The sequence below is a fragment of the Vigna umbellata genome, chromosome 7 (genome assembly GCF_029865625.1).
Source record: "Vigna umbellata cultivar VRB3 chromosome 7, Vumbellata_1.0, whole genome shotgun sequence".
Lineage (NCBI taxonomy): Eukaryota > Viridiplantae > Streptophyta > Magnoliopsida > Fabales > Fabaceae > Vigna > Vigna umbellata.
The window spans coordinates 17,216,764-17,240,353 of record NC_142171.1 but is presented as its reverse complement, the minus strand read 5'-3'; the positions used below and the strand labels follow the sequence as shown (position 1 = coordinate 17,240,353).

The 23,590-nt window shown below is 33.0% G+C and overlaps 2 long non-coding RNA genes across 24 annotated transcripts; both read left to right on the top strand.

Annotated features, from left to right (window-relative positions):
- The first annotated feature begins 256 nt into the window (after positions 1–256).
- LOC148195263 (uncharacterized) lies at positions 257–11,647 on the top strand. 13 transcript variants are annotated; one of them, XR_015780915.1, is made up of 23 exons: positions 257–528; positions 636–877; positions 968–1,058; positions 1,289–1,324; positions 1,490–1,528; positions 1,683–1,791; positions 1,895–2,696; positions 2,925–2,960; positions 3,102–3,194; positions 3,288–3,384; positions 3,652–3,928; positions 4,036–4,286; positions 4,368–4,458; positions 4,740–4,846; positions 5,868–5,959; positions 6,039–8,926; positions 9,159–9,194; positions 9,401–9,493; positions 9,587–9,683; positions 9,952–10,232; positions 10,340–10,778; positions 11,008–11,043; positions 11,185–11,647. It is a non-coding gene; the product is annotated as an uncharacterized LOC148195263 (long non-coding RNA). The 13 variants fall into 13 exon arrangements; XR_015780914.1 differs by having other exon boundaries at positions 636–886; XR_015780913.1 differs by having other exon boundaries at positions 636–1,058; positions 1,895–2,524; positions 2,606–2,696.
- Positions 11,648–12,124: 477 nt separating this feature from the next.
- On the top strand, positions 12,125–23,587 carry LOC148195262 (uncharacterized). Of its 11 annotated transcripts, none has more exons than XR_015780861.1 (24): positions 12,125–12,543; positions 12,774–12,809; positions 12,975–13,013; positions 13,168–13,276; positions 13,380–14,181; positions 14,410–14,445; positions 14,587–14,679; positions 14,773–14,869; positions 15,137–15,413; positions 15,521–15,544; positions 15,699–15,762; positions 15,853–15,943; positions 16,225–16,331; positions 17,353–17,444; positions 17,524–20,411; positions 20,643–20,678; positions 20,885–20,977; positions 21,071–21,167; positions 21,436–21,716; positions 21,824–22,074; positions 22,156–22,246; positions 22,476–22,511; positions 22,653–22,935; positions 23,204–23,587. It is a non-coding gene; the product is annotated as an uncharacterized LOC148195262 (long non-coding RNA). The 11 variants fall into 11 exon arrangements; XR_015780860.1 differs by having other exon boundaries at positions 15,699–15,771; XR_015780853.1 differs by having other exon boundaries at positions 12,125–12,362; positions 12,453–12,543; positions 15,521–15,771; positions 23,204–23,585.
- Positions 23,588–23,590: the final 3 nt, after the last annotated feature.

Sequence of the window (23,590 nt, the reverse complement as noted above, 5' to 3'; positions counted from 1 at the left end):
ATGCTACTACTCTGTAATTTTTATCATGCATTCTTAGTATTTTTTTAATTTATTTATTTTGTTTGAGATAAGCTATATACAGAGTTGTAGTTTTATCAATTGTTTGTCCTACTAATGTTTTGTTCAATATAAAGTTGTGTTCAGTTGGAGATCAAATTTTTATTATGTTTTGTGAGGCTAACTTGGCCTAAGTCTATTGGCAGATTGAGAGAGTTCAGCCTAACTGACCTTCTAATTGTTTCTTGTGCAGATTGCTTAAACTGGAGTGCAATCAACGTAACAAAAGAGAAAATTGCTATTGCATTTACTTCAACTTTTAAAATTGTTTACTACTACGACATTCACTTCCAATTTTTTAAATTTGTTTGCTGATTTATGTGCAGATGACAGTCTGTGCAGTTTGATTTTGGTATATTCTTGATTGCCATTTAGTTCCATCTCAATTGGAGTCAAGTATTTCTGAGTAGACAGCAGCAACAACACCTAAGTGTGGAGCTTGGAGCAGGCTAGAAACAACCATCCAAATAGGCAAGTTGTCTAACTTACCCTTGTTTTGAATTGTTGCTTCGGTTTTAGCTCTTAAGTGATAGTATTGAATGCATACTCTACTGATTGAAGTTTAAATATCTGTGCAGCTTTGGATTCATGAGAATAGGAAGGCTAGTGCACAAGATTGCAAATTGAGTGCAACTAGGATCCATTTTCCACGTCAATTGTGCAAGACCGGGAAAGGGAGAAATCTTTATCTTGTGCATTGTATCTTGTAATCTCTTTAGCCAAGAGGATATTAAGCTGTGTGACATATGTGTGCAGGATTGGAAAATCAGACCAAAAGAATTGAATTAAGGGAGCACAAAGTTGTCCAGAAACAACAAAAGTGGAGCACGTGATTTTTGTTTTCTTTTATTTTGTCCACAAAGTTTAGCTTTATTTTGTTTCAACATATTAATTCTAACTCCTTTGGCAGCCTTCTTGGGTAATTGATGAAGAATTTGGAACGGGTTATCGCGAGAAAAAATCTGCACCAATTTTGACTAAATCTTCTGTTGAACAATACGGTTAGTATGTTAATCTTTTTTTCCCTAGGTAATTCTTAGTTGATTGAAAAACTTTGTTTCATGCGTTGAAGTGCTTAGCACATGACAAATTCCCCTTTTGTACATCAGTTTGCATATTGGATCCTTGTTTATATGTTTTGATATTTTATGTTTTTGCATATGATATGATACTATTTTTATTTTCTAGCATTTTGTTCTTTTGAGCTTAATTCATTTATACTGGTTTGCAGGGTACCAATCCAGCAGAATGAATTATGAGCATGGAGGTAAATTTTATTTTGAATTCCCTTGCCTTCTGTTTTCTGTGTTTTTCCCATCTTAATTTTGCTGCTCGCCTGGAAGTAGTTAACCAATTAACCATGAGAGTTTTACTATGTGTTTCTATTTGTTTTATACTTCTTGTGGGACTCTTCACAATAAATACTTTGCAGCTCAACTAGGAGTGGAGAAAGTGGTTGACTTCATAAATGGTATTCTTTAAAATTTGTAATTCCATATATTTCTTGTCGTTGTTAGAAAAAATTTCATTATCTACGATGACTTATTATGTTTATCTTTTTCATTATGAAATTATTCAAGTTCATTATTGCTCTATAAAACTAATTGAATTTTATTGGCTTTAAGGAAGAATAAGATACTTGCTGAAATGGGAACTGTTACCCAGTTCTTGGGTCCACCATTAACTGTCAACGATCAAAATGTAACAAACGTTTGGTTGCAGATGAAAGTTAAGGTACAATATTACATTTGATTTGTTTCTTCAAATATAATTAGTTGTAGTAATTGTCTGCAATTGAAAATTGTTTGTCTTATCATGATTTTTCTTTGTTGTGTAGCTTGGAGGCTTGAATTATGTACTACCCGATGAAGTCGTAGTTGTATCTAACGCTCTCACCCTCATTATTGGCACTGCTGTGTCCCTTAGCTCCCAAGAGCTACTCCTTCAATTGACAGATAAGAAATCTTATGTTCTCCTTATGACACTATTTATTTTGAATGAAGAATTGTTTAGCATTGTATGAGTACCATGTATGTGTATATGAGCCATAGGGCATAGGGCATAGGGCATAGGGCATAGGGCATAGGGCATAGGGCATAGGGCATAGGGCATAGGGCATAGGGCATAGGGCATAGGGCATAGGGCATAGGGCATAGGGCATAGGGCATAGGGCATAGGGCATAGGGCATAGGGCATAGGGCATAGGGCATAGGGCATAGGGCATAGGGCATAGGGCATAGGGCATAGGGCATAGGGCATAGGGCAAAGGGCATAGGGGATAAGGGATAGGGCATAGGACATAGGGCATAGGGCATAGGGCATAAGACATAGGGCATTGTATCTTGCAATCTGTTTAGCCAAGAGGATATTAGGGCGTGTGATATATGTGTGCAGGATTGGAAAATCAGACGAAAAGAATTGAATTAAGGGAGCACAAAGTTGTCCAGAAACAACAAAAGTGGAGCACGTGATTTTCGTTTTCCTTTATTTTGTCCACAAAGTTTAGCTTTATTTTGTTTCAACATATTAATTCTAACTCCTTTGGCAGCCTTCTTGGGTAATTGATGAAGAATTTGGCGTGGGTTATCGCGAGAAAAAATCTGCACCAATTGTGACTAAATCTTTTGTTGAACAATACGGTTAGTATGTTAATTTTTTTTCCTTAGGTAATTCTTGGTTGATTGAAAAACTTTGTTTCATGAGTTGAAGTGCTTAGCATATGACAAATTCTCCTTTTGTACATAAGTTTGCATATTGGATCCTTGTTTATATGTTTTGGTATTTTATTTTTTTGCATATGATATGGTATTATTTTTTTTTTCTAGCATTTTGTTTTTTGAGCTTAATTCATATATACTGGTTTGTAGGGTGCCAATCCAGCAGAATGAATTATGAGCATGGAGGTAAATTTTATTTTGAATTCCCTTTCCTTATGTTTTCTGCAGTATTCATGTTTTGAACACTTTTGGTTTTTGTTGGCCCTAGATATGAAATTGATCATCATTTAGTAACAACATTTTTAATTTCGTTTATTTTGGGCCTAGCTTTGTTCTTTGGTGTTCCTACAAAAGACCGCATGTCAAAGGACCTCATCTGTCGAGAAATCCAATTAGAAGCCGCGTGGGAGGATCGAAAAGGTGTTAACTTTTAGTCTCTACGGTATGTTTTTTGTGCAATTGTTCTATTGCAAAGGTTTGATGATTTTTTTGATGTTACTTATGTTATTACAGACATTGGGTCCAAGCAAATGCGGATCCGAACTTGTGATCTGGATGTCTAGCAGTTTGGATTTATTCAAGTAGAAACTCGAGTTTTACAACTCTCAAGGTAGATTATTGTATATCTATGCTACTACTCTATCATTTTTATCATGCACTCTTAGCATTTTTTTAACTTATTTTTTTTGTTTGAGATAAGCTATATACAGAGTTGTAGTTTTATCAATTGTTTGTCCTATAATGTTTTGTTCAATGTAAAGTTGTGTTCAGTTGGAGATCAAATTTTTATTATGTTTTGTGAGGCTAACTTGGCCTAAATCTATTGGCAGATTGAGAGAGTTTAGCCTAACTGACTTGCTAATTGTTTCTTGTGCAGATTGCTTAAACTGGAGTGCAATCTACGTAACAAAAGAGAAAATTGCTATTGCATTTACTTCAACTTTTAAAATTGTTTACTACTACGACATTCACTTCTAATTTTTTAAATTTGTTTGCTGATTTATGTGCAGATGACAGTTTGTGCAGTTTGATTTTGGTATATTCTTGATTGCCATTTAGTTCCATCTCAATTGGAGTCAAGTATTTCTGAGTAGACAGCAGCAACAACACCTCAGTGTGGAGCTTGGAGCAGGCTAGAAAAACCATCCAAATAGGCAAGTTGTCTAACTTACCCTTGTTTTGAATTGTTGCTTCGGTTTTAGCTCTTAAGTGATAGTATTGAATGCATACTCTACTGATTGAAGTTTAAATATCTGTGCAGCTTTGGATTCATGAGAATAGGAAGGTTAGTGCACAAGATTGCAAATTGAGTGCAACTAGGATCCATTTTCCACGTCAATTGTGCAAGACCGGGAAAGGGAGAATTCTTTATCTTGTGCATTGTATCTTGCAATCTCTTTAGCCAAGAGGATATTAAGCTGTGTGATATATGTGTGCAGGATTGGAAAATCAGACCAAAAGAATTGAATTAAGGGAGCACAAAGTTGTCCAGAAGCAACAAAAGTGGAGCACGTGATTTTTGTTTTCCTTTATTTTGTCCACAAAGTTTAGCTTTATTTTGTTTCAACATATTAATTCTAACTCCTTTGGCAGCCTTCTTGGGTAATTGATGAAGAATTTGGCATGGGTTATCGCGAGAAAAAATCTGCACCAATTGTGACTAAATCTTCAGTTGAACAATACGGTTAGTATGTTGATCTTTTTTTCCTTAGGTAATTCTTAGTTGATTCAAAAACTTTGTTTCATGAGTTGAAGTGCTTAGCATATGACAAATTCTCCTTTTGTACATAAGTTTTCATATTGGATATTTGTTTATATGTTTTGATATTTTATTTTTTTGCATATGATATGATATTATTTTTATTTTCTAGTATTTTTGCATATTGGATCCTTCTAATCATATTTCTATCATTAATTTGACTTTACAAAGTCATAAAAGCTTTGAATTTTACTTCATAATTTCAGGTGGTACACTTTTTCTATTTCATAGAACGATTTTGAGGTACTTTAGAAAGTATGGATATAATTGGAGAAAGAAAAAGGATGGAAAGACTGTGAAAGAAGCTCATGAGGTTTCTTTTTCTATTTCATAGCTAGTTTCTTTTACTGTTTTAAGAGATTTCAGTTTTATTTTGCTTTTATAAAATATCTTTGCTGTTTTAAGAGTGTAGGTTTAGTTTCTATCCAATTTTCGTATTCTGTTTCAGATTTGATAGTGAGATTCTTAGTTATTTGTTGTTTTTAGATAGTGAGTTTCTATCCACTTCTCTTAACTTTCTTTTATAGTTTCAAACTTGTTTAGGTCGATACATTGAGGTTCTTAGTTGAGTTTTACAGGTTTTGCATGATTACTTGTCTACTATTTTTAGTTCTTGATTGTGAATGATTTATTGAGTTTCTAATTTGAGTTCATAGTTTCTAGCTAGATTTTACAATTTCTTTCAATAGAATTGAATAGTTTTTACATGAAATGTGAGTTTCGAACTAGTTTTGACAAATTTTATCCTTTGTGAGATTTGAGCCTTGCCTTACTTTCTTTCACTGTGTGATGCATTCCTGTTTATTTACATTTCAGAACTTGTATTGTTTATGTTATGCATTCGTGAATGATTTATGCATTCATTTTTCATAACACCTCTCTTTGATTTTAGCCTTGATTTTTATCTCTTTTTACCTCACCTATACCTTGGCCACATTACAAGCCTTGATTGAAGTCCTATTGATCTCGAGTGTATTTCTAATTCAATTGGTGTGATTAGAAGTTTTCCAAGTTTATGATGGCGTAAATTTGCATAATGTGTTGAGAGTTAAACACCTAGATGTTGAAGTATGAGGTTGTTCTTATATTGACATAATATAGAGAGATATCGAAACACCTCATATTCTGGGACCTGTGGGTTATGCAATTTTCCACCTTCATGTTAGGGCCATTCAGGATTTGTATGATGTATGCAATTTGATGTCCTGTCTATGAATGAGATTTGTCACAATTGTTGTTGTCTGCATACTTTGATTTTTAAATACTGTCTTCTTGCTTGCATGCATTTGGGATAATTAAGGTTGATTTTTCTTTTCCTTTCTTTTTTTATCTAGGGAAAATTATGAGACTTGTAGTTTACGGGCAAAGGCTATGGATGAAGGGCGATTGTTTGAGAAGCTGAAAGGCCCCCAAAAATAGAAATTTAGTATGTTCCAATCATATTTTTCTATACTATACTGCAAATAACTTGCCTTTGAATATTTTTAACCTTTGATTTCACGCAGAAATTCAAAAAGATTATATTCTCTGTTGACTATCAAAGAATCTGCGTAAGACATTCCTAAAGATGCCTAGTGCAAAGTCAGTTTGGGAGTTGTTACAAGTGATTTATACTTGGAGCAGGCTAGAAACAACCATCCAAATAGGGAAGTTGTCTAACTTACTCTTGTTTTGAATTGTTGCTTCTGTTTTAGCTCTTAAGTGAAGTATTTCATAGTTTTTGTATTTAGTTGCAGAATAAATGTATGAGTGTGACTTCCTACAGGACTATGCAGGTAGCTTTCTTAATTAAATTCCTTGGTATGTTTCATTGAGCTGCTGAAACTTTACATTTATTCTGATGTCTACTGATGAATACTTGACATATGATGCATTGGAATTTCTGGTGCTGCATTCTTTTGGGATATCTTCATATATATTATATTTAATACCACGTGTTTGCTACGCTCAACTCATTATTTAAAATCTAATATTAACAAGAATTGTAGGATCTTTTTTGTCTTTGATCTATTCGGTAGCATTAGTCTAGGCATAAGCTAGTTTTTGTATTTTTAGTTTCAAGTTTGTAAATACCTGTAGTCATAACATAGTTAGATGAATTTGAAATTGCTTAGTTATTGTTTAGTTGATTATAGTAGTATTAGGTTTGTTCATATTTTATAAGTTCATTCTAATTTATAGTTAGTAGATTAGTTTTAAATTAATGAATTTTTGTATAGTATTTATTTGTATTGTTTTTAAGCTTTTTACATTAATTTTTACCAATTAGAACTTGTTGAGATGGCTTCTGTTACATTTCCCTTGGTTTAGTAAGTCATAATTCTGCATAGCTTTTAAACATGCGTAGTTTTAGTGGATAGATTTTAGTGAATAGGTCAAAGTTCGAATCTATCATCAATTATAGTAGTTAACTTTGTTTCTAGCTTTCATTAGTTGTTTGAAACCTGTAGGAATCAGGTTAGTTAGTTTTTAAGTTTTGTTTGTAGGAGTACTTAGTGTCAGGTTAGTTAGTTTTTAAGTTGTGTTTGTAGGAGTACTTAGTGTTATGTGCTGTTTTTTTGATTTAATCCAGTTTCTTAGATTTATATAGTCACATTTTATATTTTCACCCTTATGAATAAAATATGAGTTCAGTTAGTTCAGTTAAGTGATTTTAAAGTTGTGTGCATAGTTACTTTGTTATTAGGTAGTGTTAAAATCATATTTTAGAACTAGTGCAGTTTTATTAACCTTATTTTATTAGTTAGTGCTGTAATTATTAGTAGTACAGGTATATTTTGATTTGCTAATGATTCTTAGTAACTAGTTCAGTCTTTTGTAACCTTTTAACATTCAAAACTTGTTTCGGCACTTGAGGTTTTATTATAGGGTAGTTACAATTCTTGCATTTTAACTTAGACTGTCAAGTATGTTAGGCTTTAGGTAAACAAATTTTTAGTTTGTGATAGAAATAGATATTGTAGTAGTTCTTAGACTCGGCACTTGAGGTTTTATTATAGGGTACTTACAATTCTTGCATTTTAACTTAGACTGTCAAGTATGTTAGGCTTTAGGTAGACAAATTTTTAGTTTGTGATAGAAATAGATATTGTAGTAGTTCTTAGACTGTTTGAACCATTTTGAATATGTTTAGATAGCTTTTATGTTGTATATATGACATATTAGTGCAATTTATAGTTTCTATGTAGTACAACTTAAGATGAACCTGTTAAGTATATTGTATTTTTGTTGGCATATCTATTATTGATCCAGTTTCAGGTTTTTATCCTTGATTATAATGTCAGTGTTGCTGAATTGCTGAGTTTTTGGTTAAAATTACTACAATTCAGTTCAAAACTAGTATAGTTAGTAGTGCAGTTCAGTTTATATTGTAATTTTGTACAATTTGATAAAACAAAAAATAGTTCAGTTGAGTTTGTCTGAACTATTTTTTAGTTTAACTCAGTTTAGACAAACTAGTTTTTAGTTCAGTGTAGTTTTTAATAGTGTAGTGCAGTTCGATTTGATTTGCCCACTCCTAATATTCGGTGGTGGTAGTGATCCACAGGATTCTTTGGTCCATGCTTAATTTCCTTAACAATCAGCTGAGTGTTTTATCCTTTGAGTATGTCAAGCTTCTAGAGAGAAAGTAGAGCGTAGTGTGCTTTGTCAGGTAAGTCTATTGGCAGATTGAGAGAGCTTAGCCTAACTGACTTGCTAATTGTTTCTTGTGCAGATTGCTTAAACTGGAGTGCAATCAACATAACAAAAGAGAAAATTGCTATTGCATTTACTTCAACTTTTAAATTTGTTTACTACTACGACATTCACTTCCAATATTTTAAATTTTTTTTGCTGATTTATGTGCATATGTCAGTTTGTCCAGTTTGATTTTGGTATATTCTTGATTGCCATTTAGTTCCATCTTAATTGCAGTCTAATTGGAGTCAAGTATTTTTGAGTAGACAGCAGCAACAACACCTCAGTGTGGAGCTTGGAGCAGGCTAGAAACAACCATCCAAATAGGAAAGTTGTCTAACTTACCCTTGTTTTGAATTGTTGCTTCGGTTTTAGCTCTTAAGTGATAGTATTGAATGGATACTTTACTGATTGAAGTTTAAATATCTGTGCAGCTTTGGATTCATGAGAATAGGAAGGTTAATGAACAAGATTGCAAAATCAGACCAAAAGAATTGAATTAAGGGAGCACAAAGTTGTCCAAAAACAACAAAAGTGGAGCACGTGATTTTTGTTTTCCTTTATTTTGTCCACAAAGTTTAGCTTTATTTTGTTTCAACATATTAATTCTAACTCCTTTGGCAGCCTTCTTGGGTAATTGATGAAGAATTTAGCATGGGTTAGCGCGAGAAAAAATCTGCACCAATTGTGACTAAATCTTCAGTTGAACAATACGGTTATTATGTTAATCTTTTTTCCCTTAGGTGATTCGTAGTTGATTGTAAAACTTGGTTTCATGAGTTGAAGGGTTTATCGTATGACAGATTTTCCTTTTGTACATAAGTTTGCATATTGGATCCTTGTTTATATGTTTTGATATTTTGTTTTTTTGGATATAATATGATAATATTTTTATTTTCTAGCATTTTGTTCTTTTGAGCTTAATTTATATATATACTGGTTTGCAGGGTGCCAATCCAGGAGAATGAATTTTGAGCATGGAGGTAAATTTTATTTTGAATTCCCTTTCCTTCTGTGTTCTGTGTTTCTTCCATCTTAATTTTGCTGCTCTCTTGGAAGTAGTTACCCTACATGTGGAGTTTTCTGCAGTATTCATGTTTTGAACTCTTTTGGTCTTTCTTGGCCCTAGATATGAAATTGATCATCATTTAGTAACAACATTTTTTAATTTCGCTTATTTTGGGCCTAGCTTTGTGCTTTGGTGTTCCTACAAAAGATCGCATGTCAAAGGACCTCATCTGTCGAGAAATCCAATTAGAAGCCGCGAGGGAGGATCGAAAAGGTGTTAACTGTTAGTCTCTACGATATATTTTTTTTGCAATTGTTCTATTGCAAATGTTTGATGATTTTTTTGATGTTACTTATGTTATTACAGACATTGGGTCAAAGCAAATACGGATCCGAACCTGTGCTCTGGATGTCTAGCAGTTTGGATTTATTCAAGTAGAAACTCGAGTTTTACAACTCCCAAGGTAGATTATTGTATATCTATGCTACTACTCTGTAATTTTTATCATGCATTCTTACTATTTTTTTAATTTATTTTTTTTGTTTGAGATAAGCTATATACAGAGTTGTAGTTTTATCAATTGTTTGTCCTACTAATGTTTTGTTCAATATAAAGTTGTGTTCAGTTGGAGATCAAATTTTTATTATGTTTTGTGAGGCTAACTTGGCCTAAGTCTATTGACAGATTGAGAGAGTTCAGCCTAACTGACTTGCTAATTGTTTCTTGTGCAGATTGCTTAAACTGGAGTGCAATCAACATAACAAAAGAGAAAATTGCTATTGCATTTACTTCAACTTTTAAAATTGTTTACTACTACGACATTCACTTCTAATTTTTTAAATTTGTTTGCTGATTTATGTGCAGATGACAGTTTGTGCAGTTTGATTTTGGTATATTCTTTATTGCCATTTAGTTCCATCTCATTTGGAGTCAAGTATTTCTGAGTAGACAGCAGCAACAACACCTCAGTGTGGAGTTTGGAGCAGGCTAGAAACAACCATCCAAATAATAGGCAAGTTGTCTAACTTACCCTTGTTTTGAATTGTTGCTTCGGTTTTAGCTCTTAAGTGATAGTATTGAATGCATACTCTACTGATTGAAGTTTAAATATCTGTGCAGCTTTGGATTCATGAGAATAGGAAGGTTAGTGCAGAAGATTGCAAATTGAGTGCAACTAGGATCTATTTTCCACGTCAATTGTGCAAGACCGGGAAAGGGAGAATTCTTTATCTTGTGCATTGTATCTTGCAATCTGTTTAGCCAAGAGGATATTAAGCTGTGTGATATATGTGTGCAGGATTGGAAAATCAGACGAAAAGAATTGAATTAAGGGAGCACAAAGTTGTCCAGAAACAACAAAAGTGGAGCACGTGATTTTCGTTTTCCTTTATTTTGTCCACAAAGTTTAGCTTTATTTTGTTTCAACATATTAATTCTAACTCCTTTGGCAGCCTTCTTGGGTAATTGATGAAGAATTTGGCGTGGGTTATCGCGAGAAAAGATCTGCACGAGAAAAGATCTGCACCAATTGTGACTAAATCTTCTGTTGAACAATACGGTTAGTATGTTAATTTTTTTTCCTTAGGTAATTCTTGGTTGATTGAAAAACTTTGTTTCATGAGTTGAAGTGCTTAGCATATGACAAATTCTCCTTTTGTACATAAGTTTGCATATTGGATCCTTGTTTATATGTTTTGGTATTTTATTTTTTTTGCATATGATATGGTATTATTTTTTTTTTGTAGCATTTTTTTTTTTGAGCTTAATTCATATATACTGGTTTGTAGGGTGCCAATCCAGCAGAATGAATTATGAGCATGGAGGTAAATTTTATTTTGAATTCCCTTTCCTTATGTTTTCTGCAGTATTCATGTTTTGAACACTTTTGGTTTTTGTTGGCCCTAGAAATGAAATTGATCATCATTTATTAACAACATTTTTAATTTCGTTTATTTTGGGCCTAGCTTTGTTCTTTGGTGTTCGTACAAAAGACCGCATGTCAAAGGACCTCATCTGTCGAGAAATCCAATTAGAAGCCGCGAGGGAGGATCGAAAAGGTGTTAACTGTTAGTCTCTACGGTATGTTTTTTGTGCAATTGTTCTATTGCAAAGGTTTGATGATTTTTTTGATGTTACTTATGTTATTACAAACATTGGGTCAAAGCAAATGCGGATCCGAACCTGTGCTCTGGATGTCTAGCAGTTTGGATTTATTCAAGTAGAAACTCGAGTTTTACAACTCCCAAGGTAGATTATTGTATATCTATGCTACTACTCTGTAATTTTTATCATGCATTCTTAGTATTTTTTTAATTTATTTATTTTGTTTGAGATAAGCTATATACAGAGTTGTAGTTTTATCAATTGTTTGTCCTACTAATGTTTTGTTCAATATAAAGTTGTGTTCAGTTGGAGATCAAATTTTTATTATGTTTTGTGAGGCTAACTTGGCCTAAGTCTATTGGCAGATTGAGAGAGTTCAGCCTAACTGACCTTCTAATTGTTTCTTGTGCAGATTGCTTAAACTGGAGTGCAATCAACGTAACAAAAGAGAAAATTGCTATTGCATTTACTTCAACTTTTAAAATTGTTTACTACTACGACATTCACTTCCAATTTTTTAAATTTGTTTGCTGATTTATGTGCAGATGACAGTCTGTGCAGTTTGATTTTGGTATATTCTTGATTGCCATTTAGTTCCATCTCAATTGGAGTCAAGTATTTCTGAGTAGACAGCAGCAACAACACCTAAGTGTGGAGCTTGGAGCAGGCTAGAAACAACCATCCAAATAGGCAAGTTGTCTAACTTACCCTTGTTTTGAATTGTTGCTTCGGTTTTAGCTCTTAAGTGATAGTATTGAATGCATACTCTACTGATTGAAGTTTAAATATCTTTGCAGCTTTGGATTCATGAGAATAGGAAGGCTAGTGCACAAGATTGCAAATTGAGTGCAACTAGGATCCATTTTCCACGTCAATTGTGCAAGACCGGGAAAGGGAGAAATCTTTATCTTGTGCATTGTATCTTGTAATCTCTTTAGCCAAGAGGATATTAAGCTGTGTGACATATGTGTGCAGGATTGGAAAATCAGACGAAAAGAATTGAATTAAGGGAGCACAAAGTTGTCCAGAAACAACAAAAGTGGAGCACGTGATTTTTGTTTTCTTTTATTTTGTCCACAAAGTTTAGCTTTATTTTGTTTCAACATATTAATTCTAACTCCTTTGGCAGCCTTCTTGGGTAATTGATGAAGAATTTGGAACGGGTTATCGCGAGAAAAAATCTGCACCAATTTTGACTAAATCTTCTGTTGAACAATACGGTTAGTATGTTAATCTTTTTTTCCCTAGGTAATTTTTAGTTGATTGAAAAACTTTGTTTCATGCGTTGAAGTGCTTAGCACATGACAAATTCCCCTTTTGTACATCAGTTTGCATATTGGATCCTTGTTTATATGTTTTGATATTTTATGTTTTTGCATATGATATGATACTATTTTTATTTTCTAGCATTTTGTTCTTTTGAGCTTAATTCATTTATACTGGTTTGCAGGGTACCAATCCAGCAGAATGAATCATGAGCATGGAGGTAAATTTTATTTTGAATTCCCTTGCCTTCTGTTTTCTGTGTTTTTCCCATCTTAATTTTGCTGCTCGCCTGGAAGTAGTTAACCAATTAACCATGAGAGTTTTACTATGTGTTTCTATTTGTTTTATACTTCTTGTGGGACTCTTCACAATAAATACTTTGCAGCTCAACTAGGAGTGGAGAAAGTGGTTGACTTCATAAATGGTATTCTTTAAAATTTGTAATTCCATATATTTCTTGTCGTTGTTAGAAAAAATTTCATTATCTACGATGACTTATTATGTTTATCTTTTTCATTATGAAATTATTCAAGTTCATTATTGCTCTATAAAACTAATTGAATTTTATTGGCTTTAAGGAAGAATAAGATACTTGCTGAAATGGGAACTGTTACCCAGTTCTTGGGTCCACCATTAACTGTCAACGATCAAAATGTAACAAACGTTTGGTTGCAGATGAAAGTTAAGGTACAATATTACATTTGATTTGTTTCTTCAAATATAATTAGTTGTAGTAATTGTCTGCAATTGAAAATTGTTTGTCTTATCATGATTTTTCTTTGTTGTGTAGCTTGGAGGCTTGAATTATGTACTACCCGATGAAGTCGTAGTTGTATCTAACGCTTTCACCCTCATTATTGGCACTGCTGTGTCCCTTAGCTCCCAAGAGCTACTCCTTCAATTGACAGATAAGAAATCTTATGTTCTCCTTATGACACTATTTATTTTGAATGAAGAATTGTTTAGCATTGTATGAGTACCATGTATGTGTATATGAGCCATAGGGCATAGGGCATAGGGCATAGGGCATAGGGCATAGGGCATAGGGCATAGGGCATAGGGCATAGGGCATAGGGCATAGGGCATAGGGCATAGGGCATAGGGCATAGGGCATAGGGCATAGGGCATAGGGCATAGGGCATAGGGCATAGGGCATAGGGGATAGGGGATAGGGCATAGGACATAGGGCATAGGGCATAAGACATAGGGCATAGGGGATAAGGGATAGGGCATAGGACATAGGGCATAGGGCATAGGGCATAGGGCATAAGACATAGGGCATAGGGCATTGTATCTTGCAATCTGTTTAGCCAAGAGGATATTAGGGCGTGTGATATATGTGTGCAGGATTTGAAAATCAGACGAAAAGAATTGAATTAAGGGAGCACAAAGTTGTCCAGAAACAACAAAAGTGGAGCACGTGATTTTCGTTTTCCTTTATTTTGTCCACAAAGTTTAGCTTTATTTTGTTTCAACATATTAATTCTAACTCCTTTGGCAGCCTTCTTGGGTAATTGATGAAGAATTTGGCGTGGGTTATCGCGAGAAAAAATCTGCACCAATTGTGACTAAATCTTTTGTTGAACAATACGGTTAGTATGTTAATTTTTTTTCCTTAGGTAATTCTTGGTTGATTGAAAAACTTTGTTTCATGAGTTGAAGTGCTTAGCATATGACAAATTCTCCTTTTGTACATAAGTTTGCATATTGGATCCTTGTTTATATGTTTTGGTATTTTATTTTTTTGCATATGATATGGTATTATTTTTTTTTTCTAGCATTTTGTTTTTTGAGCTTAATTCATATATACTGGTTTGTAGGGTGCCAATCCAGCAGAATGAATTATGAGCATGGAGGTAAATTTTATTTTGAATTCCCTTTCCTTATGTTTTCTGCAGTATTCATGTTTTGAACACTTTTGGTTTTTGTTGGCCCTAGATATGAAATTGATCATCATTTAGTAACAACATTTTTAATTTCGTTTATTTTGGGCCTAGCTTTGTTCTTTGGTGTTCCTACAAAAGACCGCATGTCAAAGGACCTCATCTGTCGAGAAATCCAATTAGAAGCCGCGTGGGAGGATCGAAAAGGTGTTAACTTTTAGTCTCTACGGTATGTTTTTTGTGCAATTGTTCTATTGCAAAGGTTTGATGATTTTTTTGATGTTACTTATGTTATTACAGACATTGGGTCCAAGCAAATGCGGATCCGAACTTGTGATCTGGATGTCTAGCAGTTTGGATTTATTCAAGTAGAAACTCGAGTTTTACAACTCTCAAGGTAGATTATTGTATATCTATGCTACTACTCTATCATTTTTATCATGCACTCTTAGCATTTTTTTAACTTATTTTTTTTGTTTGAGATAAGCTATATACAGAGTTGTAGTTTTATCAATTGTTTGTCCTATAATGTTTTGTTCAATGTAAAGTTGTGTTCAGTTGGAGATCAAATTTTTATTATGTTTTGTGAGGCTAACTTGGCCTAAATCTATTGGCAGATTGAGAGAGTTTAGCCTAACTGACTTGCTAATTGTTTCTTGTGCAGATTGCTTAAACTGGAGTGCAATCTACGTAACAAAAGAGAAAATTGCTATTGCATTTACTTCAACTTTTAAAATTGTTTACTACTACGACATTCACTTCTAATTTTTTAAATTTGTTTGCTGATTTATGTGCAGATGACAGTTTGTGCAGTTTGATTTTGGTATATTCTTGATTGCCATTTAGTTCCATCTCAATTGGAGTCAAGTATTTCTGAGTAGACAGCAGCAACAACACCTCAGTGTGGAGCTTGGAGCAGGCTAGAAAAACCATCCAAATAGGCAAGTTGTCTAACTTACCCTTGTTTTGAATTGTTGCTTCGGTTTTAGCTCTTAAGTGATAGTATTGAATGCATACTCTACTGATTGAAGTTTAAATATCTGTGCAGCTTTGGATTCATGAGAATAGGAAGGTTAGTGCACAAGATTGCAAATTGAGTGCAACTAGGATCCATTTTCCACGTCAATTGTGCAAGACCGGGAAAGGGAGAATTCTTTATCTTGTGCATTGTATCTTGCAATCTCTTTAGCCAAGAGGATATTAAGCTGTGTGATATATGTGTGCAGGATTGGAAAATCAGACCAAAAGAATTGAATTAAGGGAGCACAAAGTTGTCCAGAAGCAACAAAAGTGGAGCACGTGATTTTTGTTTTCCTTTATTTTGTCCACAAAGTTTAGCTTTATTTTGTTTCAACATATTAATTCTAACTCCTTTGGCAGCCTTCTTGGGTAATTGATGAAGAATTTGGCATGGGTTATCGCGAGAAAAAATCTGCACCAATTGTGACTAAATCTTCAGTTGAACAATACGGTTAGTATGTTGATCTTTTTTTCCTTAGGTAATTCTTAGTTGATTCAAAAACTTTGTTTCATGAGTTGAAGTGCTTAGCATATGACAAATTCTCCTTTTGTACATAAGTTTTCATATTGGATATTTGTTTATATGTTTTGATATTTTATTTTTTTGCATATGATATGATATTATTTTTATTTTCTAGTATTTTTGCATATTGGATCCTTCTAATCATATTTCTATCATTAATTTGACTTTACAAAGTCATAAAAGCTTTGAATTTTACTTCATAATTTCAGGTGGTACACTTTTTCTATTTCATAGAACGATTTTGAGGTACTTTAGAAAGTATGGATATAATTGGAGAAAGAAAAAGGATGGAAAGACTGTGAAAGAAGCTCATGAGGTTTCTTTTTCTATTTCATAGCTAGTTTCTTTTACTGTTTTAAGAGATTTCAGTTTTATTTTGCTTTTATAAAATATCTTTGCTGTTTTAAGAGTGTAGGTTTAGTTTCTATCCAATTTTCGTATTCTGTTTCAGATTTGATAGTGAGATTCTTAGTTATTTGTTGTTTTTAGATAGTGAGTTTCTATCCACTTCTCTTAACTTTCTTTTATAGTTTCAAACTTGTTTAGGTCGATACATTGAGGTTCTTAGTTGAGTTTTACAGGTTTTGCATGATTACTTGTCTACTATTTTTAGTTCTTGATTGTGAATGATTTATTGAGTTTCTAATTTGAGTTCATAGTTTCTAGCTAGATTTTACAATTTCTTTCAATAGAATTGAATAGTTTTTACATGAAATGTGAGTTTCGAACTAGTTTTGACAAATTTTATCCTTTGTGAGATTTGAGCCTTGCCTTACTTTCTTTCACTGTGTGATGCATTCCTGTTTATTTACATTTCAGAACTTGTATTGTTTATGTTATGCATTCGTGAATGATTTATGCATTCATTTTTCATAACACCTCTCTTTGATTTTAGCCTTGATTTTTATCTCTTTTTACCTCACCTATACCTTGGCCACATTACAAGCCTTGATTGAAGTCCTATTGATCTCGAGTGTATTTCTAATTCAATTGGTGTGATTAGAAGTTTTCCAAGTTTATGATGGCGTAAATTTGCATAATGTGTTGAGAGTTAAACACCTAGATGTTGAAGTATGAGGTTGTTCTTATATTGACATAATATAGAGAGATATCGAAACACCTCATATTCTGGGACCTGTGGGTTATGCAATTTTCCACCTTCATGTTAGGGCCATTCAGGATTTGTATGATGTATGCAATTTGATGTCCTGTCTATGAATGAGATTTGTCACAATTGTTGTTGTCTGCATACTTTGATTTTTAAATACTGTCTTCTTGCTTGCATGCATTTGGGATAATTAAGGTTGATTTTTCTTTTCCTTTCTTTTTTTATCTAGGGAAAATTATGAGACTTGTAGTTTACGGGCAAAGGCTATGGATGAAGGGCGATTGTTTGAGAAGCTGAAAGGCCCCCAAAAATAGAAATTTAGTATGTTCCAATCATATTTTTCTATACTATACTGCAAATAACTTGCCTTTGAATATTTTTAACCTTTGATTTCACGCAGAAATTCAAAAAGATTATATTCTCTGTTGACTATCAAAGAATCTGCGTAAGACATTCCTAAAGATGCCTAGTGCAAAGTCAGTTTGGGAGTTGTTACAAGTGATTTATACTTGGAGCAGGCTAGAAACAACCATCCAAATAGGGAAGTTGTCTAACTTACTCTTGTTTTGAATTGTTGCTTCTGTTTTAGCTCTTAAGTGAAGTATTTCATAGTTTTTGTATTTAGTTGCAGAATAAATGTATGAGTGTGACTTCCTACAGGACTATGCAGGTAGCTTTCTTAATTAAATTCCTTGGTATGTTTCATTGAGCTGCTGAAACTTTACATTTATTCTGATGTCTACTGATGAATACTTGACATATGATGCATTGGAATTTCTGGTGCTGCATTCTTTTGGGATATCTTCATATATATTATATTTAATACCACGTGTTTGCTACGCTCAACTCATTATTTAAAATCTAATATTAACAAGAATTGTAGGATCTTTTTTGTCTTTGATCTATTCGGTAGCATTAGTCTAGGCATAAGCTAGTTTTTGTATTTTTAGTTTCAAGTTTGTAAATACCTGTAGTCATAACATAGTTAGATGAATTTGAAATTGCTTAGTTATTGTTTAGTTGATTATAGTAGTATTAGGTTTGTTCATATTTTATAAGTTCATTCTAATTTATAGTTAGTAGATTAGTTTTAAATTAATGAATTTTTGTATAGTATTTATTTGTATTGTTTTTAAGCTTTTTACATTAATTTTTACCAATTAGAACTTGTTGAGATGGCTTCTGTTACATTTCCCTTGGTTTAGTAAGTCATAATTCTGCATAGCTTTTAAACATGCGTAGTTTTAGTGGATAGATTTTAGTGAATAGGTCAAAGTTCGAATCTATCATCAATTATAGTAGTTAACTTTGTTTCTAGCTTTCATTAGTTGTTTGAAACCTGTAGGAATCAGGTTAGTTAGTTTTTAAGTTTTGTTTGTAGGAGTACTTAGTGTCAGGTTAGTTAGTTTTTAAGTTGTGTTTGTAGGAGTACTTAGTGTTATGTGCTGTTTTTTTGATTTAATCCAGTTTCTTAGATTTATATAGTCCCATTTTATATTTTCACCCTTATGAATAAAATATGAGTTCAGTTAGTTCAGTTAAGTGATTTTAAAGTTGTGTGCATAGTTACTTTGTTATTAGGTAGTGTTAAAATCATATTTTAGAACTAGTGCAGTTTTATTAACCTTATTTTATTAGTTAGTGCTGTAATTATTAGTAGTACAGGTATATTTTGATTTGCTAATGATTCTTAGTAACTAGTTCAGTCTTTTGTAACCTTTTAACATTCAAAACTTGTTTCGGCACTTGAGGTTTTATTATAGGGTAGTTACAATTCTTGCATTTTAACTTAGACTGTCAAGTATGTTAGGCTTTAGGTAAACAAATTTTTAGTTTGTGATAGAAATAGATATTGTAGTAGTTCTTAGACTCGGCACTTGAGGTTTTATTATAGGGTACTTACAATTCTTGCATTTTAACTTAGACTGTCAAGTATGTTAGGCTTTAGGTAGACAAATTTTTAGTTTGTGATAGAAATAGATATTGTAGTAGTTCTTAGACTGTTTGAACCATTTTGAATATGTTTAGATAGCTTTTATGTTGTATATATGACATATTAGTGCAATTTATAGTTTCTATGTAGTACAACTTAAGATGAACCTGTTAAGTATATTGTATTTTTGTTGGCATATCTATTATTGATCCAGTTTCAGGTTTTTATCCTTGATTATAATGTCAGTGTTGCTGAATTGCTGAGTTTTTGGTTAAAATTACTACAATTCAGTTCAAAACTAGTATAGTTAGTAGTGCAGTTCAGTTTATATTGTAATTTTGTACAATTTGATAAAACAAAAAATAGTTCAGTTGAGTTTGTCTGAACTATTTTTTAGTTTAACTCAGTTTAGACAAACTAGTTTTTAGTTCAGTGTAGTTTTTAATAGTGTAGTGCAGTTCGATTTGATTTGCCCACTCCTAATATTCGGTGGTGGTAGTGATCCACAGGATTCTTTGGTCCATGCTTAATTTCCTTAACAATCAGCTGAGTGTTTTATCCTTTGAGTATGTCAAGCTTCTAGAGAGAAAGTAGAGCGTAGTGTGCTTTGTCAGGTAAGTCTATTGGCAGATTGAGAGAGCTTAGCCTAACTGACTTGCTAATTGTTTCTTGTGCAGATTGCTTAAACTGGAGTGCAATCAACATAACAAAAGAGAAAATTGCTATTGCATTTACTTCAACTTTTAAATTTGTTTACTACTACGACATTCACTTCCAATATTTTAAATTTTTTTTGCTGATTTATGTGCATATGTCAGTTTGTCCAGTTTGATTTTGGTATATTCTTGATTGCCATTTAGTTCCATCTTAATTGCAGTCTAATTGGAGTCAAGTATTTTTGAGTAGACAGCAGCAACAACACCTCAGTGTGGAGCTTGGAGCAGGCTAGAAACAACCATCCAAATAGGAAAGTTGTCTAACTTACCCTTGTTTTGAATTGTTGCTTCGGTTTTAGCTCTTAAGTGATAGTATTGAATGGATACTTTACTGATTGAAGTTTAAATATCTGTGCAGCTTTGGATTCATGAGAATAGGAAGGTTAATGAACAAGATTGCAAAATCAGACCAAAAGAATTGAATTAAGGGAGCACAAAGTTGTCCAAAAACAACAAAAGTGGAGCACGTGATTTTTGTTTTCCTTTATTTTGTCCACAAAGTTTAGCTTTATTTTGTTTCAACATATTAATTCTAACTCCTTTGGCAGCCTTCTTGGGTAATTGATGAAGAATTTAGCATGGGTTAGCGCGAGAAAAAATCTGCACCAATTGTGACTAAATCTTCAGTTGAACAATACGGTTATTATGTTAATCTTTTTTCCCTTAGGTGATTCGTAGTTGATTGTAAAACTTGGTTTCATGAGTTGAAGGGTTTATCGTATGACAGATTTTCCTTTTGTACATAAGTTTGCATATTGGATCCTTGTTTATATGTTTTGATATTTTGTTTTTTGGATATAATATGATAATATTTTTATTTTCTAGCATTTTGTTCTTTTGAGCTTAATTTATATATATACTGGTTTGCAGGGTGCCAATCCAGCAGAATGAATTTTGAGCATGGAGGTAAATTTTATTTTGAATTCCCTTTCCTTCTGTGTTCTGTGTTTCTTCCATCTTAATTTTGCTGCTCTCTTGGAAGTAGTTACCCTACATGTGGAGTTTTCTGCAGTATTCATGTTTTGAACTCTTTTGGTCTTTCTTGGCCCTAGATATGAAATTGATCATCATTTAGTAACAACATTTTTTAATTTCGCTTATTTTGGGCCTAGCTTTGTGCTTTGGTGTTCCTACAAAAGATCGCATGTCAAAGGACCTCATCTGTCGAGAAATCCAATTAGAAGCCGCGAGGGAGGATCGAAAAGGTGTTAACTGTTAGTCTCTACGATATATTTTTTTTGCAATTGTTCTATTGCAAATGTTTGATGATTTTTTTGATGTTACTTATGTTATTACAGACATTGGGTCAAAGCAAATACGGATCCGAACCTGTGCTCTGGATGTCTAGCAGTTTGGATTTATTCAAGTAGAAACTCGAGTTTTACAACTCCCAAGGTAGATTATTGTATATCTATGCTACTACTCTGTAATTTTTATCATGCATTCTTACTATTTTTTTAATTTATTTTTTTTGTTTGAGATAAGCTATATACAGAGTTGTAGTTTTATCAATTGTTTGTCCTACTAATGTTTTGTTCAATATAAAGTTGTGTTCAGTTGGAGATCAAATTTTTATTATGTTTTGTGAGGCTAACTTGGCCTAAGTCTATTGACAGATTGAGAGAGTTCAGCCTAACTGACTTGCTAATTGTTTCTTGTGCAGATTGCTTAAACTGGAGTGCAATCAACATAACAAAAGAGAAAATTGCTATTGCATTTACTTCAACTTTTAAAATTGTTTACTACTACGACATTCACTTCTAATTTTTTAAATTTGTTTGCTGATTTATGTGCAGATGACAGTTTGTGCAGTTTGATTTTGGTATATTCTTTATTGCCATTTAGTTCCATCTCATTTGGAGTCAAGTATTTCTGAGTAGACAGCAGCAACAACACCTCAGTGTGGAGTTTGGAGCAGGCTAGAAACAACCATCCAAATAATAGGCAAGTTGTCTAACTTACCCTTGTTTTGAATTGTTGCTTCGGTTTTAGCTCTTAAGTGATAGTATTGAATGCATACTCTACTGATTGAAGTTTAAATATCTGTGCAGCTTTGGATTCATGAGAATAGGAAGGTTAGTGCAGAAGATTGCAAATTGAGTGCAACTAGGATCTATTTTCCACGTCAATTGTGCAAGACCGGGAAAGGGAGAATTCTTTATCTTGTGCATTGTATCTTGCAATCTGTTTAGCCAAGAGGATATTAAGCTGTGTGATATATGTGTGCAGGATTGGAAAATCAGACGAAAAGAATTGAATTAAGGGAGCACAAAGTTGTCCAGAAACAACAAAAGTGGAGCACGTGATTTTCGTTTTCCTTTATTTTGTCCACAAAGTTTAGCTTTATTTTGTTTCAACATATTAATTCTAACTCCTTTGGCAGCCTTCTTGGGTAATTGATGAAGAATTTGGCGTGGGTTATCGCGAGAAAAGATCTGCACCAATTGTGACTAAATCTTCTGTTGAACAATACGGTTAGTATGTTAATTTTTTTTCCTTAGGTAATTCTTGGTTGATTGAAAAACTTTGTTTCATGAGTTGAAGTGCTTAGCATATGACAAATTCTCCTTTTGTACATAAGTTTGCATATTGGATCCTTGTTTATATGTTTTGGTATTTTATTTTTTTTGCATATGATATGGTATTATTTTTTTTTTCTAGCATTTTTTTTTTTGAGCTTAATTCATATATACTGGTTTGTAGGGTGCCAATCCAGCAGAATGAATTATGAGCATGGAGGTAAATTTTATTTTGAATTCCCTTTCCTTATGTTTTCTGCAGTATTCATGTTTTGAACACTTTTGGTTTTTGTTGGCCCTAGAAATGAAATTGATCATCATTTATTAACAACATTTTTAATTTCGTTTATTTTGGGCCTAGCTTTGTTCTTTGGTGTTCGTACAAAAGACCGCATGTCAAAGGACCTCATCTGTCGAGAAATCCAATTAGAAGCCGCGAGGGAGGATCGAAAAGGTGTTAACTGTTAGTCTCTACGGTATGTTTTTTGTGCAATTGTTCTATTGCAAAGGTTTGATGATTTTTTTGATGTTACTTATGTTATTACAAACATTGGGTCAAAGCAAATGCGGATCCGAACCTGTGCTCTGGATGTCTAGCAGTTTGGATTTATTCAAGTAGAAACTCGAGTTTTACAACTCCCAAGGTAGATTATTGTATATCTATGCTACTACTCTGTAATTTTTATCATGCATTCTTAGTATTTTTTTAATTTATTTATTTTGTTTGAGATAAGCTATATACAGAGTTGTAGTTTTATCAATTGTTTGTCCTACTAATGTTTTGTTCAATATAAAGTTGTGTTCAGTTGGAGATCAAATTTTTATTATGTTTTGTGAGGCTAACTTGGCCTAAGTCTATTGGCAGATTGAGAGAGTTCAGCCTAACTGACTTGCTAATTGTTTCTTGTGCAGATTGCTTAAACTGGAGTGCAATCAACGTAACAAAAGAGAAAATTGCTATTGCATTTACTTCAACTTTTAAAATTGTTTACTACTACGACATTCACTTCCAATTTTTTAAATTTGTTTGCTGATTTATGTGCAGATGACAGTTTGTGCAGTTTGATTTTGGTATATTCTTGATTGCCATTTAGTTCCATCTCAATTGGAGTCAAGTATTTCTGAGTAGACAGCAGCAACAACACCTAAGTGTGGAGCTTGGAGCAGGCTAGAAACAACCATCCAAATAGGCAAGTTGTCTAACTTACCCTTGTTTTGAATTGTTGCTTCGGTTTTAGCTCTTAAGTGATAGTATTGAATGCATACTCTACTGATTGAAGTTTAAATATCTGTGCAGCT